We start from the raw sequence: 26,600 nt of genomic DNA, 5'->3' as shown, positions 1-26,600 counted from the left end.
CTGCACAACTGCGGCACGTCGCCTTCGATCTCACCGGCGTCGCAAAAACTTGGCTTTTAAACAATGAGCTCGATCTTGTGAACTGGAGCACGTTTAAACTTCAAGTACGACAGATTTTCGCGAACTCTTCTGTCCGCTCAGATATCGCCAAGAAGAAGCTTGCTGAGAGTGTTCAGCAAACGGGAGAATCGTACACTTCGTACATAGAGGACGTGCTCGCCCTCTGCCGCCGCTTGATCAGCTCGATGGCGGAGAGTGACCATGTACGATACGCCACCTGCTCAAAAGTATTGCGACTGTGGCATTCAATGCTCTTGTCGTGCTGAACCCCACTGCCGTCGCAGGCATCATCACTACGTCTCAGCGCCTGGATGAGTTTACTATGATCCGCTTATACCGTGACACGTCTGATTTCAGGGCGTCCAAGGATAGCGAGCTACGTGCTCTGATTCGCTCCATATTCCGTGAGGAACTGCAGGCCCAAGCTTCGTCAACCCCTCCTGAAGTTCATATGACACCTCCTGGTGGCGGCCTACGCCACATCGTGAGAGAAGAGACAGCTGCCGTGACGTGCCCGCCAATCCCGAACCCGCACCCCATCCCTACGCCAACTTCTGCTCAGGTTGCCTCCGTGGTGCCACTCTTGCAGCAGCCACCAGAGCAGGCACCTGCACTGCATGGGTCCCTGAATCCTATCAGTGCGCGACCACCACCTCTTGAGTCTTACAACGCATGGAGCCCACCTCGACCTGTTTGCTACTACTGCGGCATCCGTGGCCACATTTCAAGGTTTTGCCGAAGCCGTCAGCAAGATGAAAAACGTGGCTATGACGGTTTTGAAAGGGATGAGTTTTCTGCGCCTGTACCACAACGTCGGCGTTCGTACTACAACTATCCTCGACGTTCCCCATCTCCGCAGGAATTCAACGCTGCCGGTTCATTACGCTTCCCGCGTCGTCGCTCCTCTTCCCCTCTTCGGCCGGCTACCTCGTCCGATCACCGCCCGGAGAACTAAATAGTGCAGCTTCAGGAGGGAAAGCTGCATCCTTTGGACAACTTGAAGCTCCTCCGGAGTGCCCGTCAAATGTACTTGTGGTGTTTGTTGAAGGTTTACGGACTGAAGCCTTGGTTGACACGGGTGCATCACTTTGTGTTATTAGTACTGACTTGTGTTCTCGCTTGAGAAGTGAAGACACCGTATAATGGCCCTGCCCTTCGTTGTGCTAATGCAGTTCTTGTTCAGCCCTCCGGTGTTTGCACTGCACGTGTTTTCATTGATGGCATCCTTCACGACATTCAGTTTGCCGTGCTATCTTCGTGTACCTACGCAATGGTTTAGGGATGGGAATTCCTGTCCTCAGCGTCAGCTTTAATTTCTTGCCGTCAGCGAACTATTCATATGACGGACACTGAATCTTCGTCCGCTGTCGATGCTCACATCGTGCGCTCCGTCGCGTGTACCGACTCTTTCATTCCCCCGGGCAGTGAGCGCATTCTAACACTCACTTCCGCCACGATGTTAAATGGTGATGTGTTCCTTGCACCGAGCGGTCGCTGCATATCTGGCGGCCTTAACATTGCTCCTAGCCTGGTGCGGTTTCAGGACGGTAGAGCGTTGATCGCTGTTCGTAACCCTACTTCTTCCCCAGTTGTGCTCTCCCAGGGCACCGCTGTGACTTGCTTTACTGACACCGAACCTCTTTCGCTAGTACCCTTTCACACCGAGTCACCACCTTTGTCTACCACTGCTTTAACGGCCGCGATAAATCCCTATCTGACTGCTGCACAGAAAGAAGACCTTATGACGCTACTGCAAAAACACAGCGCTTTATTTGACGTTTACTCCAAGCATCTGGGGCGCACTTCCGTTGCTGTGCATCGCATCGAAACCGAAAGCAGCTCGATTGTAAGCCGCCGCCCGTATCGCGTGTCTTCCGCAGAACGAAAAATCATTGCAGCCAACGTTGATGACATGCTTACAAGAGACATCATTCGGCCATCGTCCAGTTCTTGGTCGTCTCCTGTTGTGTTGGTGCGCTCTGTGTAAGATTTTGCGTCGATTATCGAGCACTTAATAACATCATGCGCAAAGACGTATATCCGATGCCAAGAATCGACGATGCCATTGACTCCCTTCAGGGCGCTGAATATTTCTCAAGTCTAGACCTTCGATCCGGGTACTGGCAAATACCCATGCACGAAGCGGACAAGGATAAGACAGCCTTTGCAATACCAGATGGACTTTAAGAATTCAACGTGATGCCCTTCGGTTTATGTAATGCTCCTGCAACATTTGAACGCATGATCGACACAGTTTTACGCGGCCTTAAGTGGAAGACCTGTCTGTTATTTAGATGACATCGTTATTTTTTCTACAACTTTTCGTCAGCACCTTGAGCGTTTGGACGACGTTTTAACATGCCTTTCTAACGCTGGACTTCAACCCAACACAATGAAATGTCATTTTGCCCGAAAGATCATCAAAGTGTTGGGCCACCTTATCAGTAAAGATGGCGTTCGACCAGATCCTGACAAGGTTGCTGCTGCCGTGATTCGCTTACCTCGCCCTGAAAATCAAAAACGGTTAGGTTGCTTGGGCCTGGCTTCCTACTTCCGCCGCTTCATCAGTCATTTTGCTGTCATGACGTCGCCGCTGCACAAGTTTCTGACGTCGGGCACTGCTCTCACTTGGACAGACGCCTACGAACGTTCTAACTTTCAAGCCCTCAAGCAAGCCTTGACATCCGACCCCGTCCTGTGTCACTTCGATGACAACGCACCAACTTGTTTGCACACCGACGCTAGTGGCCATGATATCGGTGCTATCCTTCTAGAGCGTGATGCCACTGCACGAGAGCGAGTTGTTGCTTATGGCAGTCGCGCATTAACGGCTGCCGAACAGAACTCGATCACAGAACAGGAACACCTTGCAGTAGTTTGGGCCATACAAAAGTTTCGACCATATCTTTATGGACGCCACTTCACAGTCATAACCGACCACCATGCCTTATGCTGGTTGTCGTCAATGAAAAATTTGTCTGGACGCCTGGGCCGCTGGGTGGTCCGATTACAAGCGTACGATTTTGACGTTGTCTACAAGTCTGGGAAAAAACATCAAGATGCCGACGCTCTGTCTCGCTGCCCCCTGCCACCGTTATCTTCGAGCACGTCTCTCCATTCCGCGCCACTTGATGATGAGACAATGTCTCCCTTTACGTCATTACCCGCTAGCTGTTACTGACACGCCATCTTCTAATCGCAGCACTCAGTTCGCCTCGTGTCAACGTTCTGATCCCTACTGCAGCAGCATCATTGAACGGCTGTGCGGTACTATTTCTGCACCGAATGCCCGATTACGTCGACAACTGCGACTATTTAAGCTCGAGAACGATGTGCTGCACCGCTACATTTACAACACTTACGGACACCGTTGGGTACCTGTTCTTCCACGTTCGCTGCGCACACATATCCTTGAAGCCTTTCACGACAACCCATCTGCTGGCCACTTGGGTTTCCACAAAACGTACACCAGGCGACAAAATAGGCCGTGACATGAAGTCTGAGAAAAAACTGAATATATCCGCAGCCTCAATGTAGCCTGGTATTTGCATTTTGGGCTTCGACTAGAATATGCTAACAATATTGTCGTATACAGTTTTACTTGCTACTGCTACAGGCTACGAAGTTATTCAGCTTTTTCTCAGACTTCATGTCCCGGCTTATTTGGTCGCCGGGTGTACCATCGCGTTAGGAGCCGTTTCTTTTGGCCAGACATGTCTACCTTTGTGGCCAAGTACGTCGCTTCTTGCGTTCAGTGTCAACGGCGGAAACGACCGACTTCGCCTCCTGTTGGCCTTTTCAATGTCCCGAGAAACATTTTGCCATCGTTGGAATAGACTTGGTCGGACCTCTGCCCATAACGCCGGATCGATAACCGATCGTGACAGCTGTCGACAACCTCACACGATACGCAGAGACCGCGCCTCTACGCTCTAGTTCGGCCTCAGACGTTGCTGACTTCTTTCTTGATGCCATTGTGCTGCGTCATGGTGCACCTCGTGTACTTTTGAGTGATCGCGGCAAGACCTTCATGTAAACAATGAAGGAAGATGTACTCAGAGCTTGTGGCACAGTTCATAAGACGACATCCGCATACCACCCTCAAACAAATGGCTTAACAGATGGCAAAGCCACGACAACTGAGACAAACTTGTACCGTTTGCGACGTTTGCTTACACTGTTGTCCAGCGAGCTACAGGCTACTCACCCTTCTACCTCGTTTACGGCCGTTCGCCGACATTCACCATCGACGCCGCCTTTTTAACTGCCCCAAATAACACCTCGGCCAGTATACCCGAACAGTTCGTCTCGAAACTTCAGTAATGTCGTGACCGTGCTCGAGTTAATACACAGAAGTCAGTCAACTAGACCGCAAGCAACGTTACATTTCTCGTCGAGACGTCTCCTTTCTTCCGGGAGATGTGAAGTGCTCCTTTGGATGCCCATTCGTACACCCGGTTTGTGTGAGAAGCTAGAATCGCGCTTCCTTGGCCCCTACATTGTTAATGAACAAACACCCCCGGCGAGCTATCGTGTTGCCCCTGTCGAGGTTTCTTCGGACCATAGTTATCGTTGAGATCGTTCACGTTTCGCATCTAAAACGATTGGTTCGCCGTTTCCCTCCTGGCTAAGTCGCGGCCTGGCTGGACGCTTGCGCGCGCGGGGAAATTAGTGTGAGCATTATTCATACGCTTCATATTCTCATCTGTACACTCATCATCACCATTCTGGGCCTAGTGGAGGGGCTGTCGCTTCAGACAATAAAGACGAGAGTGACGGCCTAAACGTTGTCTCACAATATGTAAGGAATTCCGTTAGCGAGGGCAGACAAAGAGATCATGCGTTCGGTGTTTTCAGTGCTTATGGGAGATATATAGACTAACACAAAAGCAGCTGCAGAAAGCTGATGTGCTAACAACTGTCGTTTCGCTGCGCGTGCTTGTGACAGATCGTTGGACTGGCCTTTGTTGCTGTGACGCTAGGACTACAATCTCAATTTTTTGCAATTTTGTGCTTGCATTTCGTATGTATACTGTGTTGCTTGTTTTCTTCAGGAAATTGTGAAAAAAGTTACTGCCAGTGTTAGCGCGCTTCAGAATCGAAGGACACGTTGTTTACACGTGTACATTTGCGGGAATTCTCGCTTCCCTTTACGACATTACATAGCTGTCTAGCAGTGAAACCATTATGGAATGCATGTAAGACCGTTGCCCCGGAACCTTTATATGTAGAGTCGTCTAAGCTGCGCAGTCTCAGCGCTTCAAATTAGCTAATTTTTACCTATGGTGGGGCCTCTGCATTGCACGCGACGAAGCATTGTGAAGACGTCATGAGAGTCCGTGGGTTTACTTGTTGAATATCGGTGTCAGTTTTGATTGGGATTGACAATGTTCGGTGCTACCCGGTCCAACGATCCGGAGCCACTCTGGGTGAGCTCAAGCGCACGAGTTGTCGTAAGCGGGTCCGAGGCACTTATCAAATTTGTATAAAATTGTAATATAAAGCTCATTTTCTTTTTTCTCAAGAAAAGATTATTTCGTTTGCCATTGGGGGTAAGGAGGTCTGCTGATCGTCTGCAACTCAAACTACATGGTCGTCAACCTACTGTCACGATCAGGCCCGATCGCGATGCACACGGAACGAGCTCTATCCCTATTGGTCCCTATCGCGATCGAAATTGAACGTGTGACAGCGGTATTAAAGCTGACAATGTACTTCAGGACGTGCTGACATTTTTTTTCTAATGTACGAACCATTAGCGGTTTATGTTGCTACTCATTCCTTTGCTGAAGCTCCTTTTGTGACTCAATCACGCTCGATAATACACCCGACTAAGTGTGCAGCGGCCTTCACATATCCTCAAAATGTGAACTTATATCGTCATTAATGGCAAACATGGACTGCATTACTTCATCGGTTCATGCGCTAATATTACATTTGTCAATGTATAAGCCAGATCAATGTAACGCTCACATTTGGTGGTATTTGCAGGAAGAAGTTACTGCTTTGAGAAAACAAACTACCACAACAACAAACAAACAAACTACTATTTTGGATAAAATGGAAAGAAAATTAACATTAGCTGACATGCACATAAACCATCGGAACTAATGTACTGGTGTGGAATCCGTTATAGTCTACTGATGCGGTTCCGTTATAGTACAATTGGAATAACGTTATGTTATTCAATGGTTCTTAAAAAACAGGGGGCACGAGGAAGAGCATGGACCTCAGAAGAAATAATTGTTTGATTTTATTGCAGCTGTAGCACCAATGAAGAATGGCTGCTTGCCGTACTTGTGCACAGCCGTTTTCAACGTTGCTCGACTACTTCGAGCACTACCATTATCACTGCTGTGTTCTGGGTGGTGCACTTTGCCCTAGTGAGCCATGCTCCGCTTTGTTTAAAAACTATGAAAGCCTTAAAAGCCACCTCTTCAGACATCACAGGAAACAGCGCCGCAAATAAGATGATGCGGCATTTGTCTGCTCTGTTGCTGCCCATGTTGCTGAACATTTGGAAATGGGAATAGACGCTGTCATGTGCCCTTTTGTGGGGTTTTCCAGTGTTCTGAAGTCAGCAGAGTCATTCAGAACGCACGTGTCAAGGTATCATCGTGACACTACAGCAACACAGCTGTTAGAAGAGCGAGATGCCAACTTTGAAGCCAAACCAGCTACTCTGGATGGGGAGCATAGTCGCGCCCAGATTGCTGCTGCTGGGGAGGACACCTGTGAAACAAACTAGGGGGGTAGCCATTTGGAGTGCAATCCTTTTACTGACAATTTCGCACATTTTATTGCGATAGTAATTATATGGACACTCAAAAGCAGATTTCTGCCGTCGGCGTCGCCGTCGCCGTGAGGTTCCGTATGACGTCATTTGGAGAAGAAATCGTCGCCGCGCGCCGAATGCTGTATGTGCGAGTGAAAGGGCGCGAGGGGCGCGTCTTTCACGGGGAGTGAACGCACGGCGGAGAACAAACGCGCGTTCTGCGCCGTGCTCGCTTAAGGTATGTCACCACCTTTTTCAAAAAAAGTTTTAGTTTTGGCCATTAAATTTTTATTTCACATTGACCTTATAAAGGACCATTTTAAATGATATTCAAAAGCAAGAAAGAGTGAAAAAAAATTATACTGGCATTTGTTATTGACAAAACATTGCCCAAACTTGGCTGTTACGCGAACATTCATAACTAGCGAATGGAGTGCAGGAATCGTAAACTTTTTGGCACAGAGGTAGCCAACTAACCAGACTGTGCAACGAACTAGGATCTTTGCCATCCGATGATTGGGAATCAAGATATAGTAAAAATACCAAAGAAAACAAAAAAATGTGTCATTTTTGTCTGCATTGCTTGGAATAAAACTTCAGAACATCAAAACTTATCATTCGTTTTCATTAATCCTAGTTCATTGCACAGTCTAGTAATAAAGGAACGAGCGTGCAAAGTTTCGTTGAAAACTATTCATTGATTTGGAAGTTACAACTGTTTGCGCAACAGGAAAGTGCAAGAAATCAAGTTTTGAGAAAAACAAGATTAAAGTTTTTCAATCCTTGCACAAACAAGATCATCACGCCATAATAAGTTAAAATCCACTAGGTTCATAGCTAGGGCCCTTCTTAGCTGCCACGAGATCTGTTTTGGCTTTTGTTGCAGCCCACATTTTCTTGCGGAGATATTTTGCCTCACCCGTTGATTGACGCTGGGCCTTCCTTACATGGTACTGGTCACTGGTGCAACATGCTACGAGCGTGTGATGGCCAGGTTCAAATGACTGCTTGCCTCAGAATATCTGTTGTACTTCTGTCGCTATCTTTGAAGTGGCACACAGCATCATATAAACCAAAAAGGAGGATGGGCAGGCCACATAATAAAGGGCAGGCTCACGCGGACGTCTTTGGCACCCGTTGCCATATCATACCGTTGAAACTCTCGTTACATTTTGGGATTTTCCTTGCAGGCACTTCTTTAAATCCGTACAAAGGTTAGCATAAACCGGCTTCACTTTCGTTTGAATCTTTGTTCGAATGCTTTCTATTTTTTCGAAAGTTTTGATTGAAGCTTTTGTTTCAATCGCCTTTTTGCCTTGAACTTGGCCATGCCCTCCTATAAAAACGTTCAGCCTATATTATTACTGTTGCTACTAAAAATAATAGCTATAAAAACGACGATCCCGGTAGCATTCACAGCGGCAGCATAAAGCGCGCGCAACGTGAACAACAGAGACGCACTTTTAACGCTTGTAGCGTCAGGCATCCCCCTTATGGAAATTTGGGCAATGTTTAAAAAAAAGGAAGCCTTACAAATTGTCTTTGAAGAATATTTTACGTATCAATCTAAAACATAACAGAAAAATCTCAATATACGCCGTTGATTTTCGCTGAGTTATCAGTTTCTGTTACCGCACCACATTCGTTTCGGTTTCAGAACTGTTCGCCAGCTGTTAGTAAGTTGGCTATAACTTTTGAACTAAATAAGATAAGAACATAATTCTTTCTGCAGAACATTTTTGAATGTTTGGGAATTCTCGAAATCTAATAAAGAGAAAATGTATATTTTTCTTAAAAAGTGCCTTTTCAAAGGTGGTGACATACCTTAAGGGCTGCAGAAGTAGGCGTCTCTGTTCTCCTTCACAATCACCATGTATGTAGAGCAAACGCGCCTTCTTCCAACGAGCGAGAGGCCGTGGGGGAGGGGGAGGGAAGGGAGGCGACGTTTAGCTGCGGCACGCAGTGCCTATTTATATCAGAGGCTCCGGCAACAGTCACCAACGCCGCACGCATTTTGAGCGAACGCGGGCAAAACGCCGATGGCGTCGACAACAGTTCTGCGTGTTGTTGCTACCAAAGCCGCTCACCTTACTTCGTATGACATTGCTGTGTTGCTATCGCATTCATTGCTTCGCCCTTAGGGCGAAACTGTGACATTTTTCTTTTACAGCTTGAGTCTCAGCATCATGTGCCAGCAAGCACAGTGCAATACATTGTTAAAGAGCTGCAGAATCTTCACAATCTAAACCGAAACATGTCATTACACCAGGCTGACAAGACAGTTTCCAGTGACACACTTTCTTCAGTACGTTCTGCATTTTGTAAAGATGCCTTTGAAGGTCGGTGCATCTGCCATACTGAGATCGTCGTACTCCCGTAATATTATAAAAAAAGTTTTGTTTTGTGCCACCAGTGGAAATCATTTTAGGCATGAACAAGCAAAATGTTGCGTCTACTTACCATTATGTGCCCATTGAGCATCTGATATATTTCCTTCACTCTTGCTCTCATAGTAGTCAGTAGAGCACATTAGGATACTACTACCAAGATATTTTGTGCCAGCCTCTCAGACAATCCACAGAGAATGTGATACATGTAATTTGTATCAGGATGCATTTGAAATAGTGAATCGGTTAGGCTCGTCAAAGGGCAATTTCAGGTTACTTGCAGTGTACATGACACTTGGAAATTTGCCGCTGCGTTGCAGACCACGGGTTGAAAGCATGCAGTTCGCCATGCTTTGCCGCCAGAAGGACGTGAAAGAGTTTGGCCTTGAGAGAGTTCTGCAGCCTTTGACTGAAGATTTACTTCTACTTGAAACCAAAGGTTTACTTATTAATGGGGTGAATCACACTGTACAACTAGATTTCATAGCGGGTGAAAATCTGGGAAGCCACATGGTTGGCGGTTTCACTCAGAATTTTAGTACGTCTACTAACACGTACCCAATTTCATCAGACCCCATATGTAGTAGCAGGAAGGCGAACCCCAGATAACTACACAGTCACTTGAGCATGTTGCGAACACTGGATGACATGATGACTGCGGCAGAGTGACGAACTGATCGTTTCATGTACTGAAGCATTTTCATGTGCGCCAGTCTGGTTTGCCCCCATGTATTGGGCATGATCTTTTTGAAGGAGTGGTTCGTTATATATCATTATACATTCGGTACGTTGCCACTGAGAAAGGCTGGATCACATATGAATATCTTAACAGGATTTCTACTATGAAGTACAGTGCCCATGATTTGCGACATAAGCCAGCCAATGTGTCTAGTGAAAGTCACAAACTTGGAGGCCATGCTTTGTAGAATTGGACATTACTGAGACTGCTTCCTGTTTTTGTAGGTATGAAAGTAGCCACCACAAGTGATCCAGTCTGGGAAATGTTTGTGAATTTCATGGAGATGACTGACCTCCTCATGGCATCTACTATAACTCCTGATCAAGTAGCATACTTGAAAGTTTTGATTGAAGACTACATAGCATCCCGAAGTGTTATTTTTCTACTAACAAACTTCGGCCAAAGAATCATTATTTGTTGCATTACAGTCAGCTAATTTACGAGTTTGGACCACTATGTCATGTGTGGACCATGAGATTCGAAGGAAAGCACCAGTATTTTAAACAGTGCATGCGAAGTGTCAGAAACTTCACAAATGTTACAAAGACGCGAAGTGACCAGCATCAGCTGTATCAGTCATTCCTCGAAGCACGAGGTTTATTTCACATTCGTGCGATGTACAAAAATATGAGCCAGAATCAGGAGTCCAGAGTTTTAAACAATCTGAGGCATGTTCAAATACCTGACAACAGTGTTCTCCTAAAGAAAGCTACTATGGATGGCTATTTGTATGCAGTTAATGACTACACTCTTTGTGTCAGGAACACGGTTTGATGCAATGTTTGGCTCAATACTTGCCAGTGTTAAAGCTGGCTGTGAAGTTTATTTTTTTTTTTCTGGTGCAGTGTGTTCGGGCCACTCTCGCTCCAGCTTTTGCGTTGCATGAATTAGAAAATGCATTTTGCGAAACAGTGCTTCTGTGCCCCTTTCAGTTACTGGACAGAACGCCGTACCAGCCCTATTTACTTGGTCAAGCCTCTGTGATAAAGTTGAACTGTTCTTTTCCAGAACTGTGAGTTTTAAACCAAGCCCTGCATATTGAGGCTTTTTCAACATAAATGTCATTGTTTAAAGGTAGTGGACCTTTCCCAATTCAGTTATGCGCATGCGCATACCCTCGCTCCAGTTGCATTGCACGCCGCGCCGCCATTATCGCAGGGCAGGTGTGCGAAATGAGTGCGTGAACCCTTGCATGATCCGCGGCAATTTCCCGAGTTTGAGAGGCTGAACAATAACTTTTCTCGTGTTCTGGGCGCGAATGTTGCTTAAAGGAAAAGCATAAGAGTTCGTGGAAAATGCTGCAAGTATTTTGTCGATGAAAACGACTCCATGAACTAACGCTCGAGCGATTAGTGCAGCGTTTGCGACGAATCTCATGCTGGGCACTTGCTTTACTGTCGATTGCACAAAGCGTCATGGAATGGTGAACGTAAATTAATGGAGTAGAGCGCTTGGTCAAATTTTAAAAAATTACGTCATGTTATCAATGAGTTATCACGCGATTCTTGCTGAGGCGCAGGCAAGCCTGCGTTCTGGTAACGCATCACACTAGCGCTGTGATTATTGCACTTCTCGCCCTACGACTGACTAAAAGTCACGGCGATGTTTTCATCTACGGGTATGTATACCGACGAATCAAAGTACTGACCAAACTGTTGAAGAACAAAGGCCGGTGCATCTCTCAAATCTTGGTTACAAACCACCTGCACGTCGCATCAGCATGTTGCCGTCGCGTCGGTAAATGTAAAATGTATTATTGCTACACGTCAGCAAATACGCGCGCGCTAGAGCAGGACGACGAGAAGCTACTTCAACAACACAGGCGACAAAAGAAAAAAAAAAAGCAGGGACGGCCGCCGCGAGAGACTGCTTCGTCAAACGCTACCCTATAGGCACCGTGCACTGCTGTTTGCGCGCGATCTGTGCGCCACTACAAGTGAAGCTTTGGGACGGCCAGTGTCAAAACCAGCAAAACTAGAGAAACGCTGTATACATTCGCCGTAATGTTTTCGATCGCTTATCACGAAAGAAGACTGTCCGAGTTGTGAAAATACCAAAGTGCGCATGCTCTGCATATGATAGCATGCGTTCGCAATCAATATGAGCAGCGGGAACAATTGTGAGCTTGATATCGTCAAAGCGCAGGGCATACCTCTCAAACGAGCGACGATAAGGAAGCCGTTGTCGTTCGGAATGGCGTATCATCTTCATCGCCTCTCTAGCGGCCGGCGTCGGCACTACTGGAGCGAAACATAAAACGTCGTAGCGCCATCTGAACAGTGGACGGTGCCCATGCTCTGCGTAGAGGCGAGAAGCAGCGGGAGCGCTTGTCTTGCCTGTCAAATTTGAAGTGGCGACCGCTAGAGGGGTCGCTTATTGGAAAAAGGTCCATTGTTAAGTGCACACATGATGCGCCTATACCAAATCGTAATGCAGTATTGTTTTGTACGGCCTTTTCATTGTACTTCAATGCAACATTGATTTTTTTTAAATTCAGCCTCTGTGAAGTGTTTGCTTGCATCAGGGTTAGAAACTAGTCACTCTATGACCACTGTTTTATAGCAAATTATGATGATGTGATTGCATTTTGTGAATAACTACTGCTTCCATGTTGTAATTGTTGTAATTTAGTTGTGGGTGAAGTTGTCTACTGTTAGGTAAATTTAAAGGCTAGAAAGTTGATGTTTTGATTTTATGCTTTTTATAGCCATGAATCTGCTTCATAATGCTCACATTGCATCAGCTCTGAAAGCCTGAAGAATGGTTGTCTGGAAGAGATTGCAGACTTGTTGCCCTGAATATAATGCACCACATTATTTAACATGCAGACACAAAGGTCTGTCTATATAAAATTAATTTGTTCACGTTTTATGTTTGATCAGGCATCCGTATTGCAAACCCCATTATCCAGTGCCCAGTGCCATGACTGATTATGGGCCCAGCCAGTGTCGCACGCTGAATGCTGGGACGCTGGCAAGGCGCGGCATACTGGGAGGCGCTGGGCGCGGGGTACTGGTGCGAAACGCAGCTGTAGAGCCAGAAATACGTGGTGGCGGGGTACCTTATATATTTTTTGAAATACAAAAAGGAACAGAGAGCGTTGTAATGCAATAAAAAAAGAAAAACAATGAAAACCAAATCGATTGGATTCGATCCTCCAACTTACATATCGCAATAATTTACGCCTCTATCAGGTCGAAAATGTTGTACGTATTGAATAGTTTGCCTGGAAGTGTTGCAACACTGATTGCTTTTGCGATTGCTGTATTAACCCCGAAAAAAAGTCTTAAATGAACCGCCGACCCGGGAATGCTGTACGAGCTGTTACAACCGAGTTTGACTGCCGTTTCTTGTTTTTCGCGCAAGGGAAATGCAACATTTCCTTAGCTCGACAATGCATTTCAGTCGACACGTATGTATAGTCACATATCTCCGTCACAGAAGCGGTCGGTTAATGCGGTTGGCAGCCTTCGGCGACAGCGCATATAGGTATGTTGATAACGCGTCACATCGGCGCTCATCGCTTGTTGTGTTGACACTGTAGACACGAAAGAATGGTCTGTTTAAAAACACCGATGGGAAAGCTGAACTACAGAGTGGTTTATCCTCGTTAGACTTGTTGGTTCCCGAGCCTAGACGGGCCGGTACAGTGTAGACGGACTCGACGGGTACGGTAGGCCTAACATTCGGTCGAAGCCAACGATCTCGGATCGGGTACCTGATCCTTTTAGTGCACTAGGGAAAGTAGAAGCGCACGAATCGCCTCAGCTTTGTTGTCGGTGCGATAATATCAATCAGCGGCAGGCTTCCTGAGGCCCCCGTTCGAGCGCGTCTGAACGGCTGCTGGGTTTCGTGCGGACTGCACAACACTGCGACAACTCGCAGTCATCGGTTGAGTACGAACTACTAGAGAACGAGGCATTATCTGCGTTTGCGTAATTTCGTTCACGAATACAGCTATCCACACAGTCAAACGGAAATGCACAAAACTAAAGTGATGTGTGTCGCATATACATGGGCAGCTCACGCACCTTCATTCCGTGCTGCAACACCGCCGACACGAAACGGACATTTATGACCCCAAAATATAACGTTCTTTAGCACAGGAGACTAGTACCTGCTCATGAAATTGTATCAAGCATTTAATATTAAGCAGCGTCTATACTTCAGCAGTGCGGCATAAACGAAACCAGCGCAGTTTCCAGTACGAGCCAGCCAACTCCAGCGACAACCAGCGCGTGTACAGTAAAATCCCTATATAAGAAAAGTACCGCCATCTACTCTTTCCTCCGCCGCCTCCTCTCCTAAAGCGCTTGCTTTTTTCTTTACTTTTTGCTTGCGAAAGCCAAGTGGACGGTGGCGCACCTAGAAAGTCCACGTTGAAGCTTTCAGGCCGGGCGCGCGCCGCCGCCGCCGCCGGCGACTGCGGCTGCGCAGAGGACTTTCAACATGGCTCTGAGGCGGAAAAAAAGAAAATATAAAAAAGTGAAAAGCGCGCGCTATCATCGTTCAATCGGAGATACAGGAGAGAGAGAAGCGGCGTTTATCAAAGGATGGCGGTACTTTTCTTATATAGGGACTTTAGTGTACAGCGCACACCAGTGCGCCCCAGCGTCTCGTCCAGTGTGACCCAGCTCTTGTGCAGTGATCTCACTAGTGTCACAGTGACTGCCAGCGTGCGCCAGCGTCCCCAGTGCCATCCAGTGTCAAAAAACGCGCTGGTTTTACACGGGAAGGCACTGGAAGATGCCGTTTTTCAATAGCGGTGATGACTTCATAACCCAATTATTTGATATGTGGGGCTTACATTGCGCACCTAGTGGGGCAGCTGTCGCAAGGCATTCTTATTGTGTCCACTTGCAGCTTGCTTTGAAGTTTTGACATACTAAGCAGGATTCTGCCAACGCTTTTCATGTACGCAGACAGTGCTGACCTACGTTTGCATTCCATATCTTAGAAGCACCTATAGGAACCACCGCATACTGGAAAATTAATATTCAATTTGAACTTGTGAATGCCTACTGATCTTACACAGTTTATTAAACTTGAATTCACAGGAGGGGACTGTGTATGCAATAGCGAGTATCACTATTGCAAAAAAAATTTTAACAATGACCTCTTATTTTTTCCCTGTGAGAAAAGTGTGGTGTATTATTTTCGTAAGAACCATCATGGATAACATGTTTTAATTTATGTTTCTTGAAGTGCAAGAACCCTTACAGAGCAGGAAAATTTATTCGTATCAATGACAATAAACAGGTTTTATGCTTGATTGGACCACAGCCTTAGTTCACGTGCATTAACAAAATTAAGCTAGTGAAGCTGAAGTTGCTCAAACAATACATACTTTGACCTGAAATGTTATCATTATATAAAGACTGAAAATAATGCCCTTTGGATGCCTTGTGTGGCATTAACCTTGTTATCCTTAACTTTCTTTCTAGCATTTATTCAGCTCTTAAGCATTTAATAGTTGCTTGCTAAAAATTGGTCGAAAGCTTTGTTTTTGTATGTTTGTAATGTGGTGTAATATTAGTTGTCATGGAGAGCTACGCTATTCTAACAGGGGTGTTACCGCTGCGCTACTTGCATTATATTGATAAGTGTGAATTTCTGCACCATATGCCAATAGGAAAAGGTGGCATAAATTAGGCCATGCTACAATTCATATATATTTGGTAACGCTTGCCTTAAAGTGATACTTCAACGCAAGAGACTGAGGAAGGCGGCCTATTCCTCTTGCACACATGCTATTAAGAAATGGCACTTGCGCTGCCGAAAGGTACAACTTCGTAGTGCTGGTCCCATATGTTTAATATGACCCTCTTACAAAGTGTGTCTTACAATATGACCCTTTTAAAAAGAGACAAAGTGTGTGCCAGAAGTATCCTCATTGAGCATTTACCTGTTCTTTGAGTCATTATGTGCATTTTTCATTGGCCACACTGCAATCTAAAATGTCCCACATAATGGACTGCCAGGCACAGGAACGAGCCACAGCTAAACAGCTTCACTTGGCAATTTGTTTGGAGCACTTGAGCTCTTCCCTGTAAATGCACAGATGCTGGCCATTCGCCTGCAGCATGTGCTATAGTGCAATATTTGAACGTACAATATAGTCTGCACCCCGTGTAGAGTCCACAGGGGCGAATGAGGGTCTAAATTAATGTGTTCTAGATAGTCCGCGCCTGCTGTATAGTTCGTAGAAATGAGAGAAGCAGTCAACCATTACAACTCGTGGTAGTAGTCGATCAGTAATCAAAGTAGTGAGTCCGAAAACCCATCAAAACCCCTCTTACCAGGGCTGTCAGAACAAAGCGTCAAGCATGTCAGGTTCGATATGCGCCTCGTCAATGTTTTCATTGCTTTCAGAAGTATTCGTCACCTTCAGTTTTCAGTCTGATTTTCATGAAACCTTTCGGAACACATTGAAATGGGACAGCATGCTACAAATCAGCGGCCCACTTGCACACTTACGCACAAAATTCTATATGTGCACAAGATCCACTTTTTTTCAATGTATGCGGCCCCTTCTTGCATCCAGACCTCACAGTTCATTTGAACACAGCCCTTGGAAGTTCACTGAGATATCCAGAGGCTGAAGGTGTTTAGTCATGCCTTGTTGAATGAGAGCAGTTGCAGTAGCTGTCAAAGATTTCCGTTCAGTGTCTACAACAAGTGCATGCATGGAGTTCATTATCAAAAGATACTTTGGCCAGGGTCCTGCACTCCTGTGCCTCTGGACATAGTTTAGTTTGGGTGAAATTCATACGTGCAGTTTCTGTTTTCTTCAAGCGTGCTTCCAACCTTAAAAACAAAATCACGTGTAGTCCGCACTCCGCAAAATTTCAACTTTTAAACTTGCATCGTCCACAGACTATAGTCTATAAAATAGGGTAAGCTGGCAGTTTTGCTAATGTGGCAGAATCGTGCTGTGTCAAGAAATCTCGTAGGTATTTGCAGACTTAAGAGCACAGAACAGTCACAGCCGAAAACATATTTTGTCATTTCACACTGACATTACAGTATCCTAGCCTTATTAAAAAGCAGCACCCCGCATACAGTTTCTAAATCATGAACGACAGACCCGCAGATATGCGGCTGTACTTTCCGTGCTAAGTACTAGTGTGCTGGCTACCGGCATTAAAAGTGATCAAGTACAATCGGCGCATAGCATCATTGCATGCAAGAAGTGTACGTGTTACGCTGCTACAGCAATTTTGCCACACTGGTTGTTGAACATTGCTGATGTCGCATAAAATGTGTATTGGTGATGCAGTGCAAAGCTTTTCTGCAAAGCGTAGGCCACCCTTAGCCATGACGTGCAAGTGTTGCTGGTGAGAACGTACTGCTGACCACACATTTTGCCGCTGTTAGAAGTTCTAACAGCGGAAAAATGTTCTATTCTATTCATTCTATTCTCAGCCATTGTGCCATGTGGCTGATAGTGGCAATGATGATGGTGTAGCAGCGTGTGAGCGATGATAGGTCAGAAAGTAGAGATAAGATAAAAAAGGATCTATAGAGAAGTAGGGATCTAAATTATAGTTCTGGTTACCTACTTTGCACAGGGGCTATGCATAGAGGAAGGGTTAAAGGCGATAAGATTCCTACAGTATATTTACTTAGACCTGATATGTACACTCAGATGCGTTTGATTCGAGGTGTATAAAATGCTTGTACGTGGTTCAGAAATGTTATCACTCTAATATCCTAGATGTAGGATAATTTTTTGCTGCCACATTAGCCAATGTGGAAGCGAAAAACTAAAATCTTTACTTACCTAAATTTAACATTTCTCTTTGCCAAACTAGACCAAAATGATAATTGACGTTTGACGGAACCGTGTATCCTCAGCTGTCGGAGAGTTTCATTCTCTTTTAAGGCATCAACAAATAACCTGGCGCTCTTGTGATTCATACAGGCTTTGGAAACATTTAGATTTCTCAATGTGCTCAGCCCTAAAAGCATCACAACTGTCGGTGCAAAGTTTCGGCCGGTCATTATGTAGTTGACGCATTCGAAATCTGCCAGGTTTCTGAGGAAGCCTATGATTATGTAACTGACGCATTCGAACTCTTCCAGGTTACTGAAGGAGCCTATAGCCGCGTGGAGGTCCATGATGCTCAACTGGAAGATGCCGATCTTCATAATCTTAATACACGGATTTCTTTTCAGGCCATCGCACAGAAGCGCTCCATACCAATGCTAACCGCAATTTGTATGAAGAGATGTGTAGCAGCCAGTGCATAAGCTAAGTAGCTTGATGCAACTCCATGTCTGGAACGACTGGGAAGTAGATCCCCCCTTCTTCCAAGCCCCTAAGGTACAGCTGGCCAGATCTTCCTGTCATTTCCCGAAGTTCCAGTTGGGTGTGTGTACTTTGGCATTCAAGTGTCACGTTGCGCCTGCATTGGACAAGTTTAGCTGCACAATTTATGATGCACCGTCGTTAACTAGTTCACGCCGTGCGGGCGAATCGTAATAACTCATCTCCAGTAGCGCACTGTACTGTAATATATTGTTAAATATTTCTTTACCTTTCGTGTTTTTTTACATCAAGCTTCTTGAGGAACCTCCCTACCCTTGCCACAAAGTGCACTCCTCGACGAAAAGACAGGCGGTTTGCGGAGCAGGTCTCCAGAAGACAATTTCCAGGCGGCCGAAACAAGTAACGACTACTCGCACACCTGATAAAGTGCTTGGTGTCATCCGCACTGCTATCTCAGACGAAAGGTTTCAGCTGCTGAAAAGCCATGGTAAGCTTAAATGAAAATGCAAGGGAGCAGTTTGCCCAGTGGGTAAAAAAATTCCACTACAATTTCATTATCGTGGGTCACTGGGTGCCGGTATTTGTGTTCATCTTTAACTTTGCCCCCTCTATCAGGAGGTGTCTCTCTACCGTGAAAAAGAAAGCTGATTACGGCAATTGACATCCATCTCATCGGCAACTAGATGGTGGTGTGAGCGTGACTGTGTCTGTTCACGGATATTTGACGGAATGATGCTGAAAAAATTTCAGCTATGATGCAACCCAAGGTCTTGCACAAGGATTCAGTGACAATGCTGTTCAGGCCGAGCCGTGGCAGTTCTGCTGTCTGGGACTGCTAAGAGATGGATGCAGCAAGTTGCCTACATAATTAGCCACACATCAACACCATGTCAGCACTGTGCTAACTGATATTGTCCGTTTTCAAGCAGCTAAAGGCGATTCGAACCACTGCCAAAGCCCTCATATGCGAAGACGGAGCCTCCAATCTGTACTTAGCCAAACAGCTGGGGCGTCTGTGGTGCTACCGTTCTTCACTGTTGGTGCAGATTTATTTTTTCCAAATTTGATGTACTACATCTTGTGAAGACAACACAAAACAGCCGGCATATGCGCAAGCTGCACATTGAAAATGAGGTTATCTGGGTGCACATAAGCGAGTTGTACCATTCGACAAATAAGCTGCGGCTTATTTTGGCGCTAAAGTTAACAGAGACATATCAGAAGCCATTTTTAACATTATGAAATTGACACAGGCAACGCCGGTCTTGAGTGCATCAGTTTTCATCGCCGTTACGGCACTTGTCAAAGTGCCGGACACACCGCCTTGCACAGCGAAATTGAGTGAAAGAATGGAGAAACTTATCTTTTGAACAGCTCCAGCCCAAACATAACTTCTCAGAACTGCGGTATGCAATTCGGGAACGACAATATGAGGTAGCACTCTCATGAGGCCGCCATTCATTGGGTTGCAGCTTCGAAGTTTGAAGAGAGCAGTTGTTGGGCCTAAGTGTCTATCCTGACTGCAAGAGGAAGCCCCAAACTGCGGCACCTTGCTGCGTTGCCAACAAAGAGGTAGTGGATCCAAAAGCGGCTGCGACCGACGCCGTGCTTGCTGGGGGCCCTACCTCGGAGACAGTTGGAACGCCCGTTTCTGCAACCCCTGTGGTGTCCCCTGGGAGATCTCGCTGCTTCCAAGGCAGCCGAGAACACCAAACAAACTCAGCCACCACCACAGGCAACCCTAGGGAACACACCTGGCGTAAAGGTGTCAAAACTGCCTCACAGTGCCGCGGCATTCTCGAAGGAGCCACCGAGCCCCGAGTCAACTCGCCATACCACTACAAAGAAGAAGGGCCAGGGGCAACCCCGCGCCATACCTGGAAACTCCCTGCCCTCGGATCGTGCACCAAGTGGTACCACAGGCCCAGCGGTCGCACCACAAAAGCAGGCAGGTCCGGAAGACTGCCACCAGTACCCAGCCTGTGGATCCTCCCTCAACCGGGAGCGTTGAGCCAGCACTTGAAGGGTTTGTAGCAGCAACAGGAACGCGCAGAACTGTTGTCGACGCCGTCGACGTTTTGCCCGCGTGTGCGAGCGCGCGCGGCATCCGTGACTGTTGCCGGTGCCTCCGACGGCGGCTTTCGACCAGATCAGAACTACACACTCGTCGAGCAGCGTCGGAAGTCTTTGCCACCTTCTCGACTCGCAACGTTTCTATATATGTTTCTGTTTGTAGATGTGTTCTTACCACGACCTACTGTATTCCTGACCTGCCCAGCGAGCGCAACGCCAGCGCGCCGGTGCTAGCGCATCTTTCTGCCGCTATGAACACCGTGGCGCTGCTAGTTACCTCATCCTAAAGCTTCTCTTTCCCATCCGCCGCGGCCGCTAACGCTCCTCGCCGCGCTTTTGCTGTCGTCTGCTCGTGCGGAGCCGCCACACAAGCTGTGATGTTTACGCCGACATGAATTCTGTACGATAAAGAAATGAGAAAACTTGAGTTTTGTTCAATAAAATTGACAATTATGGTGTATTCCTGCGTATGATTTTACACCGATCTTTTGCTGTCGTCTGCTTGCGCTGAGCCGATCGAGACACAAGCTGTGGCGTTTGAGGGGCACATGCACTGTACGTGTACGAGAAGAAATATGAGAAAAGGTACGTTAATTGAATCAAATCAACAACAATGGTGATCTGCTGCGTTCCTTTATGCAAATCAAGGCAAGGGAAGACACCTGCCGTAAGCTTTCACAAGTTCCCAGTTTCGAAAGTGCGTGATAAGTGGATCAAGGCGATTTCCAGAAAAGGTGAGTTTGCTCAAGCGTTATTTGGCACTGAGAAAATGCAACTGTATGTACAGTATAAAATTGTGATTAACAATTAAGAGAGACTCAAAAATTTAGCTTTAATGTGTGGTCTTCTTTGGCGAAGATGGTGTCATATTACAATACGTTCATATACCGGGCAAGAGTTGCATGAAATACTTCTATAACTAATTCCCACGTAATAATTGTACCGCAGAAGATACAAATGTCTGTTTAATTAACATTATTTATTACTTGCACGTGCTTTTTCTTTGTTTCCTTAAAGGCCCCAACAATGAATTTTGGTTCCCAAAGGACAGATCCAAGGTGTGCAGTCTTCATTTTACTGCAGATAATTTCCGTCCGGGACTGCGGATAAAGAAACTGAAGTCTGATGCAGTGCCTTCAGTATTTCCGTTGTATCCGAGCTACCTGGTGTCTCCCGTACCAAAAGCGCGCCCCACTTTGAAACGCACAAATGCTCAGGAGCATGCAGAAAGCCAAAAGAAAAAAAAAAATGTGGTTGATCCCTCTTATATAGGAATCGGTATAGAACACGAAAGTGAAACGTGTCTTCACAGAAGTAGTGTAATGTTTATTGCACATTGATATATAATGTCTATTGGTGTTTTGTGGCTAAAGCGCCCTTAGGCGTTGATGCACCCACGCTGACGCCTGGTGGCACGTCTCCTCCATCACGACTACCAACGTCGATGACCATGAGCAACCGTCGTGCATATGGAAGCTGCACTACGCTGCACACGCTAGCACAACGCGAAAGACGAAGCACGTAACTGACACACTAATACAACGCGCAAGACAAAGCACGTAACTGAATCGTCACCGAGTCAAATCAGCGCGTACAGCGCGTCGTAATTGCAGCCTCCGCGATCAACTTCAGAAACATTTTCAGAGCTAATTGCGGAGGCCACGCTCCGCTGTGCTGAGTACGGTGAACGCCTAGGTGGCGTTGGTAGTGCTTCTTGATGCCAGCGTCCCTTCGAATGCTGGCATCGAGGCGTCGTAGTGCTTATATAGTGCCTAGAATATACATACTAGTGTGCCGACCGCGGGCTTTTCGGTGGCACGGAGAATGATGCCTTCCAACGGCGGCCACCAGACGGCGATAGCCGTACGGACCGTGCTATGCCGAGCGGCGTCTCTAGCCAACGCGCGCGTGTGCGACAGACGCCAATGGGCTGTCCCAGCCCGTTTCGTTCTGCGGAGCGTTGGTTGAGGTGCAAAGCGTAATCGAAAGAATATGATTTCGTTGCACTTACAAACGACCGTATGCACAGTTATCATTATAACGCTACACGATACGGGGTGTTTCAGCGAAAAATACCAATAAATACGTGGTTTCCGAAGTGTAAATTTTTTCCACAGTAAACTATTATATGCGAGACATGTCCACAAATGCTAAATTCGCACCAAGTTGTATCTAATTACCATAAATTAAATTAATTACCATAAATGACGGTAATTAAACAGGGCACATTTTCATGGGCGACACGCCGTCGACTAATTTTGAAGGAGCGCTCAATGTAGCAATTATTAAAGTGTTTCTCACAAGCGACAGCCGCCAGAGTTAGCCTTCGATCAGCCCTCTTATATTCTTCTCCACCTCGCCAAAACGTTCTGGCCAGTCAACAGGCGCTGAATAATGAGACTTGCTCGTTGTTTGAGCGGTATCCAGTTGTACAATATGGGACAAAACAGGTGCTGTGTTTACGCCTCGTTTTCTGCGACATCTCGGTTCCGTCCGTGAACAGACACAAGTGCGAACCACGCGCACAGAAAGAAACCCAGCAATGACATGCGGAGGCACCACATGCTACTTGCTCGAAAGCTACAACGCGCCGCAACCGACTGCGCTTACGAACGCGCATCCGAAGTGCACCCGAAGCGCAAGTGACGCGTGATGCGCCGCTCGGTTAGCACGGTCCCAAACAGTGTCGCCGTCTGGGGGCCTCCGGCGGAAGGCATCACTGGCGGTGCCAGCGTCTCCCATTGTAAACGCCCGGCGGTCGGCACACTAGTAAGTATATTCTAGGCACTATAGTGCTTAGACCACCGAAGCGTTCACTGTCGGTGCGCGTTAGTGTCATAATGCAGTACTTCTCTTTTCTGCTCGTAGGCGGCGGCACCGCCCCGAGCAAGAGCGCGGGTACACGGAGGAGTGTTAGATATATAAGGCGCGTCTGTGTAGCTCTCTGCAAATGCGTTTGTGGCGCAATGGGTTAAACGCTCGGCGATCTATCGTCGCGGACCGAGAGGTCGTGGGTTCGATTTCCAAATTTTGCATGTTTGTGGAACTTTTTCTTCTGGTTTCTTTCTTTGTATTATGTTCTATGACGTATTTCCGTGACGGAAATGACGGAAATACGTCAGTGAAGTCTTGGTGGACCCCGGCATAAAACACTTTCGTGTTAAAAAAGGTGAGAGTTAACAACATAGAAGGCTTCATGCCGCACCATATCTAGCCGACAGACTCAGTTAATAAAAGAAAGTGGAACGAAGTACAATATGGCTATAATTTTTCTGCACGAAAAAAGTGCCTTCGGCTGTGGTACCGTTGGAATAGAGCCTGTCACCAAGCGACGGCCCATCGGCTGAAAACACCATTCCCGCACAATCTCCAGAGGCTTTGCTTCTTCCATCACAATCAGAATTTTCAGAACTTTCTGCGACCTTACCTGACGACACGCAAAGGAACGTGTGACGCTCTCTGATAGCACAAACAAATATAACGATAAGAAAGCTGTGACTCATGGTCACTTCAACAAAAACATTGCGGCGGAAATGCCTAAGACTGACGAAAAAGAATGCAGCTTTAAGAGCGCAGGTTGCTCAGCTAAAACATGAAGTTGCGGACGTAAAGTTACTTTCTGAAATGGCCAACGCTGCAGTACTTCAGGTACACTTGGCAATGTGTGAACGAATTTGTCAATGTGTGGACCGATACGCGCGCTGCTTGCAATTTCCGTGAGATCGTTGGTATTCATTATTCCTGTTTCCAGGACAAGCTGAAGGAAAACGACACCAAAGCGCTGTTTCTCAGCGAACAACTTTCATGTCTAGACACAAAGCACCACAAGTGGTCTGAGGACACAATACGACAAGCCGTGTTATGACACGCAAAGTCTCCCTGTGGCTACGAGATACTGCGTGAGTCTGGAAGCCTGACACTCCCCAGCCAATCAACCTTAAAGATGTATATAGGAGCTTGCAGCGGGGAGGTTGTTTCCTCGCTGATGAAACAACGGCTACATCAAGAGTCGACCTCCTTGACTGATCGCGTACGTAAAATTTCTGGCTATACCCTTTCAGAATGCTCCAGTATCAATCACTGCAGCCTTTGCCGTGACTGTATTTCACTTTTAGGAGAAAAAGGATCTCTTGTTGTCGACGAGATGTCCATCAAACAAGTAGCAACATACGAAAAAAAAAAAAAGCCGACCGCGTGCACGGTCTTGTGGAAATGGGAGAGCTAGAAAAGGCGTTGGGAATGGAAAATGAACTCGCCACCCATCTACTCGCCTTCGTGTTCGTTAGGCTGTCCACCCACTACACGTAAGATATTCCGCCATAGATTTCTCTCGATTATGAGAAAACTGCTGAGTTGGTGTTCATGATCGTAATTTAGGTGTTTAACATTATGCACTCAGGCAATCTTTAGCATTCCAGTTGGCTACTACTTCACGAGGTCGACGACAGGAGAACAGCTTCATCATTTGACGATGCATCTTATTAGGTCCGTTGAAGATGCTGGCTTTGAGGTCGTCAGACTTGTAGCGGATAATCACTCTTCCAACTGCAGAATGTTCTCAATACTGAGCAACGGGGCAATACAACCAGTGGTGTCCTCTCGTTCTTTTAAATCTGTTGAAGCTAAGCTACATATGCTAAGTCGGTAATTCCGGAAGGCAGCTTTCCCATACACATAAGTTCAAGCTGGGATTGTGCTTTCGAAGAAACTTTGTTTCCGTTGATTGACCTTTAATTCAGTTGCGAGGTTTTTCACTCATTGCAGGCACCCCATGAACGACAACAGGAGGCTGTTCCTGGCTTTTGACCACTGTCACATACTGAAAAACGAGCGTAATCAGCTCCTGGCACCAAACCTTTTCCTTTGCAATGGAGGGGAATATTATAGCCCCAAGTATCTGAGGATGTTGGTTGACATTATTGAAAGACAACGCGTTCAAGCTAGTCCGGCGCCTCACAAGGAAGCACGTGTTTCCTACGAACTTCGAGAAGATGAACGTCAGGAGAGCTCTCGACGTGTTTTCGCCAGAGGTCTGTATTAATGCATCACATAACGCGAACAATAATTGAACTAGCGAGATATCATAAAGTCAGTATTTTGTCGACGTAAAACGTACGTTAACGGAAGCCACGCTGGCCCTTTTATTTATTTTTCTTCAGGTCACAGCTACACTGCGTTATCTGCAACAGTATGGAAGGAGATTCGGCGTTTTAGGGTTCGAGGACAGCCTGCCGACGATCCATTTCATGGAAATGATACACAAGTGGTTCACAATCCATAACATAAGGAGCACCACTTTCTATGTGATCACCAGAGACCCTGATCGGATGCCATTCAGCTCATGTGATGACGACAGGTAGCTAAAGTTATATTAGGAAACAGTGTCGTTTTATGCATTGTTAACCTTAATTATTTCAGGTTATCCTGGCTGGAGAACGAGTTTCTGCCGTTTTTTGCGGCCTGGAAAGAAACAGCGCCTGACAAGCGTGCCTTCATTTCACTGGAAACGTATGAAGCACTCCAAATAACGACACGGTCAACTGTGGAGTCGACAAAGTTCCTCCTTCGTTCGGGCTTCATATACGTCCTCACAGCGAAGTTCTCGAGCGATCCTGTAGAAGCCCTGTTCTCCACTGTCCGCCAGCTAAATGGATCGAATGATCAAACGGATGCTCGTGCAGCGCTGTCATCACTGCAGAAAGTGCTAGCCATGGGCATCATACATTCATTGAAAGCGGTAGCACAGAACGAACTGTAGGCCTTCTTGGCTCGTGCCATCTTACACTGAGCTTACAGACAGCCCAAACGCAAGGGACCACTCCACCTTCCTTGCCATCACCAAATTCATTAGAAATGCAGCCACAACAGCAAATAAGACAGCTAGGAACACTGCCACATCGTGAAGAAAACATGCCTATAGCACACTATCAGGTTGAAGAAGAAGAAACTTCGGCAACCGTCGCCACAACAGGCCCAAGCACATCATATAACAGCCTTCAGTTGGAAGTGGCAACATCGAGCACAGAGCACGTAAAGGCTTCTGTTAAGGACATCCAAATCGCCATGCGTCCTCACCTTGCAGCTCTACAGAGTTCAGCCGGTGCGTGACGTAAACGCACAGCCTCTCGTACTTTTAACTATATCGCGCGAGAACACTACAATATGGTCGCTCGCCGTCCTGAAGGGAACATCGCATTAGACGACTCTTGCACAGGAAAGTGCTTAGTGCGCTTGAGAGTACTCCTGCCGGTCTCGCTGATTATCGCCGCTTAAAGGCGCTACAATGACGCGTGA

At 46.5% G+C, this 26,600-nt stretch overlaps 1 pseudogene; it reads left to right on the top strand.

Moving 5' to 3' along the window:
- The first annotated feature begins 382 nt into the window (after positions 1–382).
- LOC119454259 (uncharacterized) lies at positions 383–26,064 on the top strand (annotated as a pseudogene).
- The last annotated feature ends 536 nt before the right edge of the window (positions 26,065–26,600 follow it).

Source organism: Dermacentor silvarum, chromosome 5 (assembly GCF_013339745.2).
Source record: "Dermacentor silvarum isolate Dsil-2018 chromosome 5, BIME_Dsil_1.4, whole genome shotgun sequence".
In the NCBI taxonomy this organism is placed as follows: domain Eukaryota; kingdom Metazoa; phylum Arthropoda; class Arachnida; order Ixodida; family Ixodidae; genus Dermacentor; species Dermacentor silvarum.
Note: the sequence above shows the minus strand (reverse complement) of the source record. Positions and strands in the feature narration are given on the sequence as shown.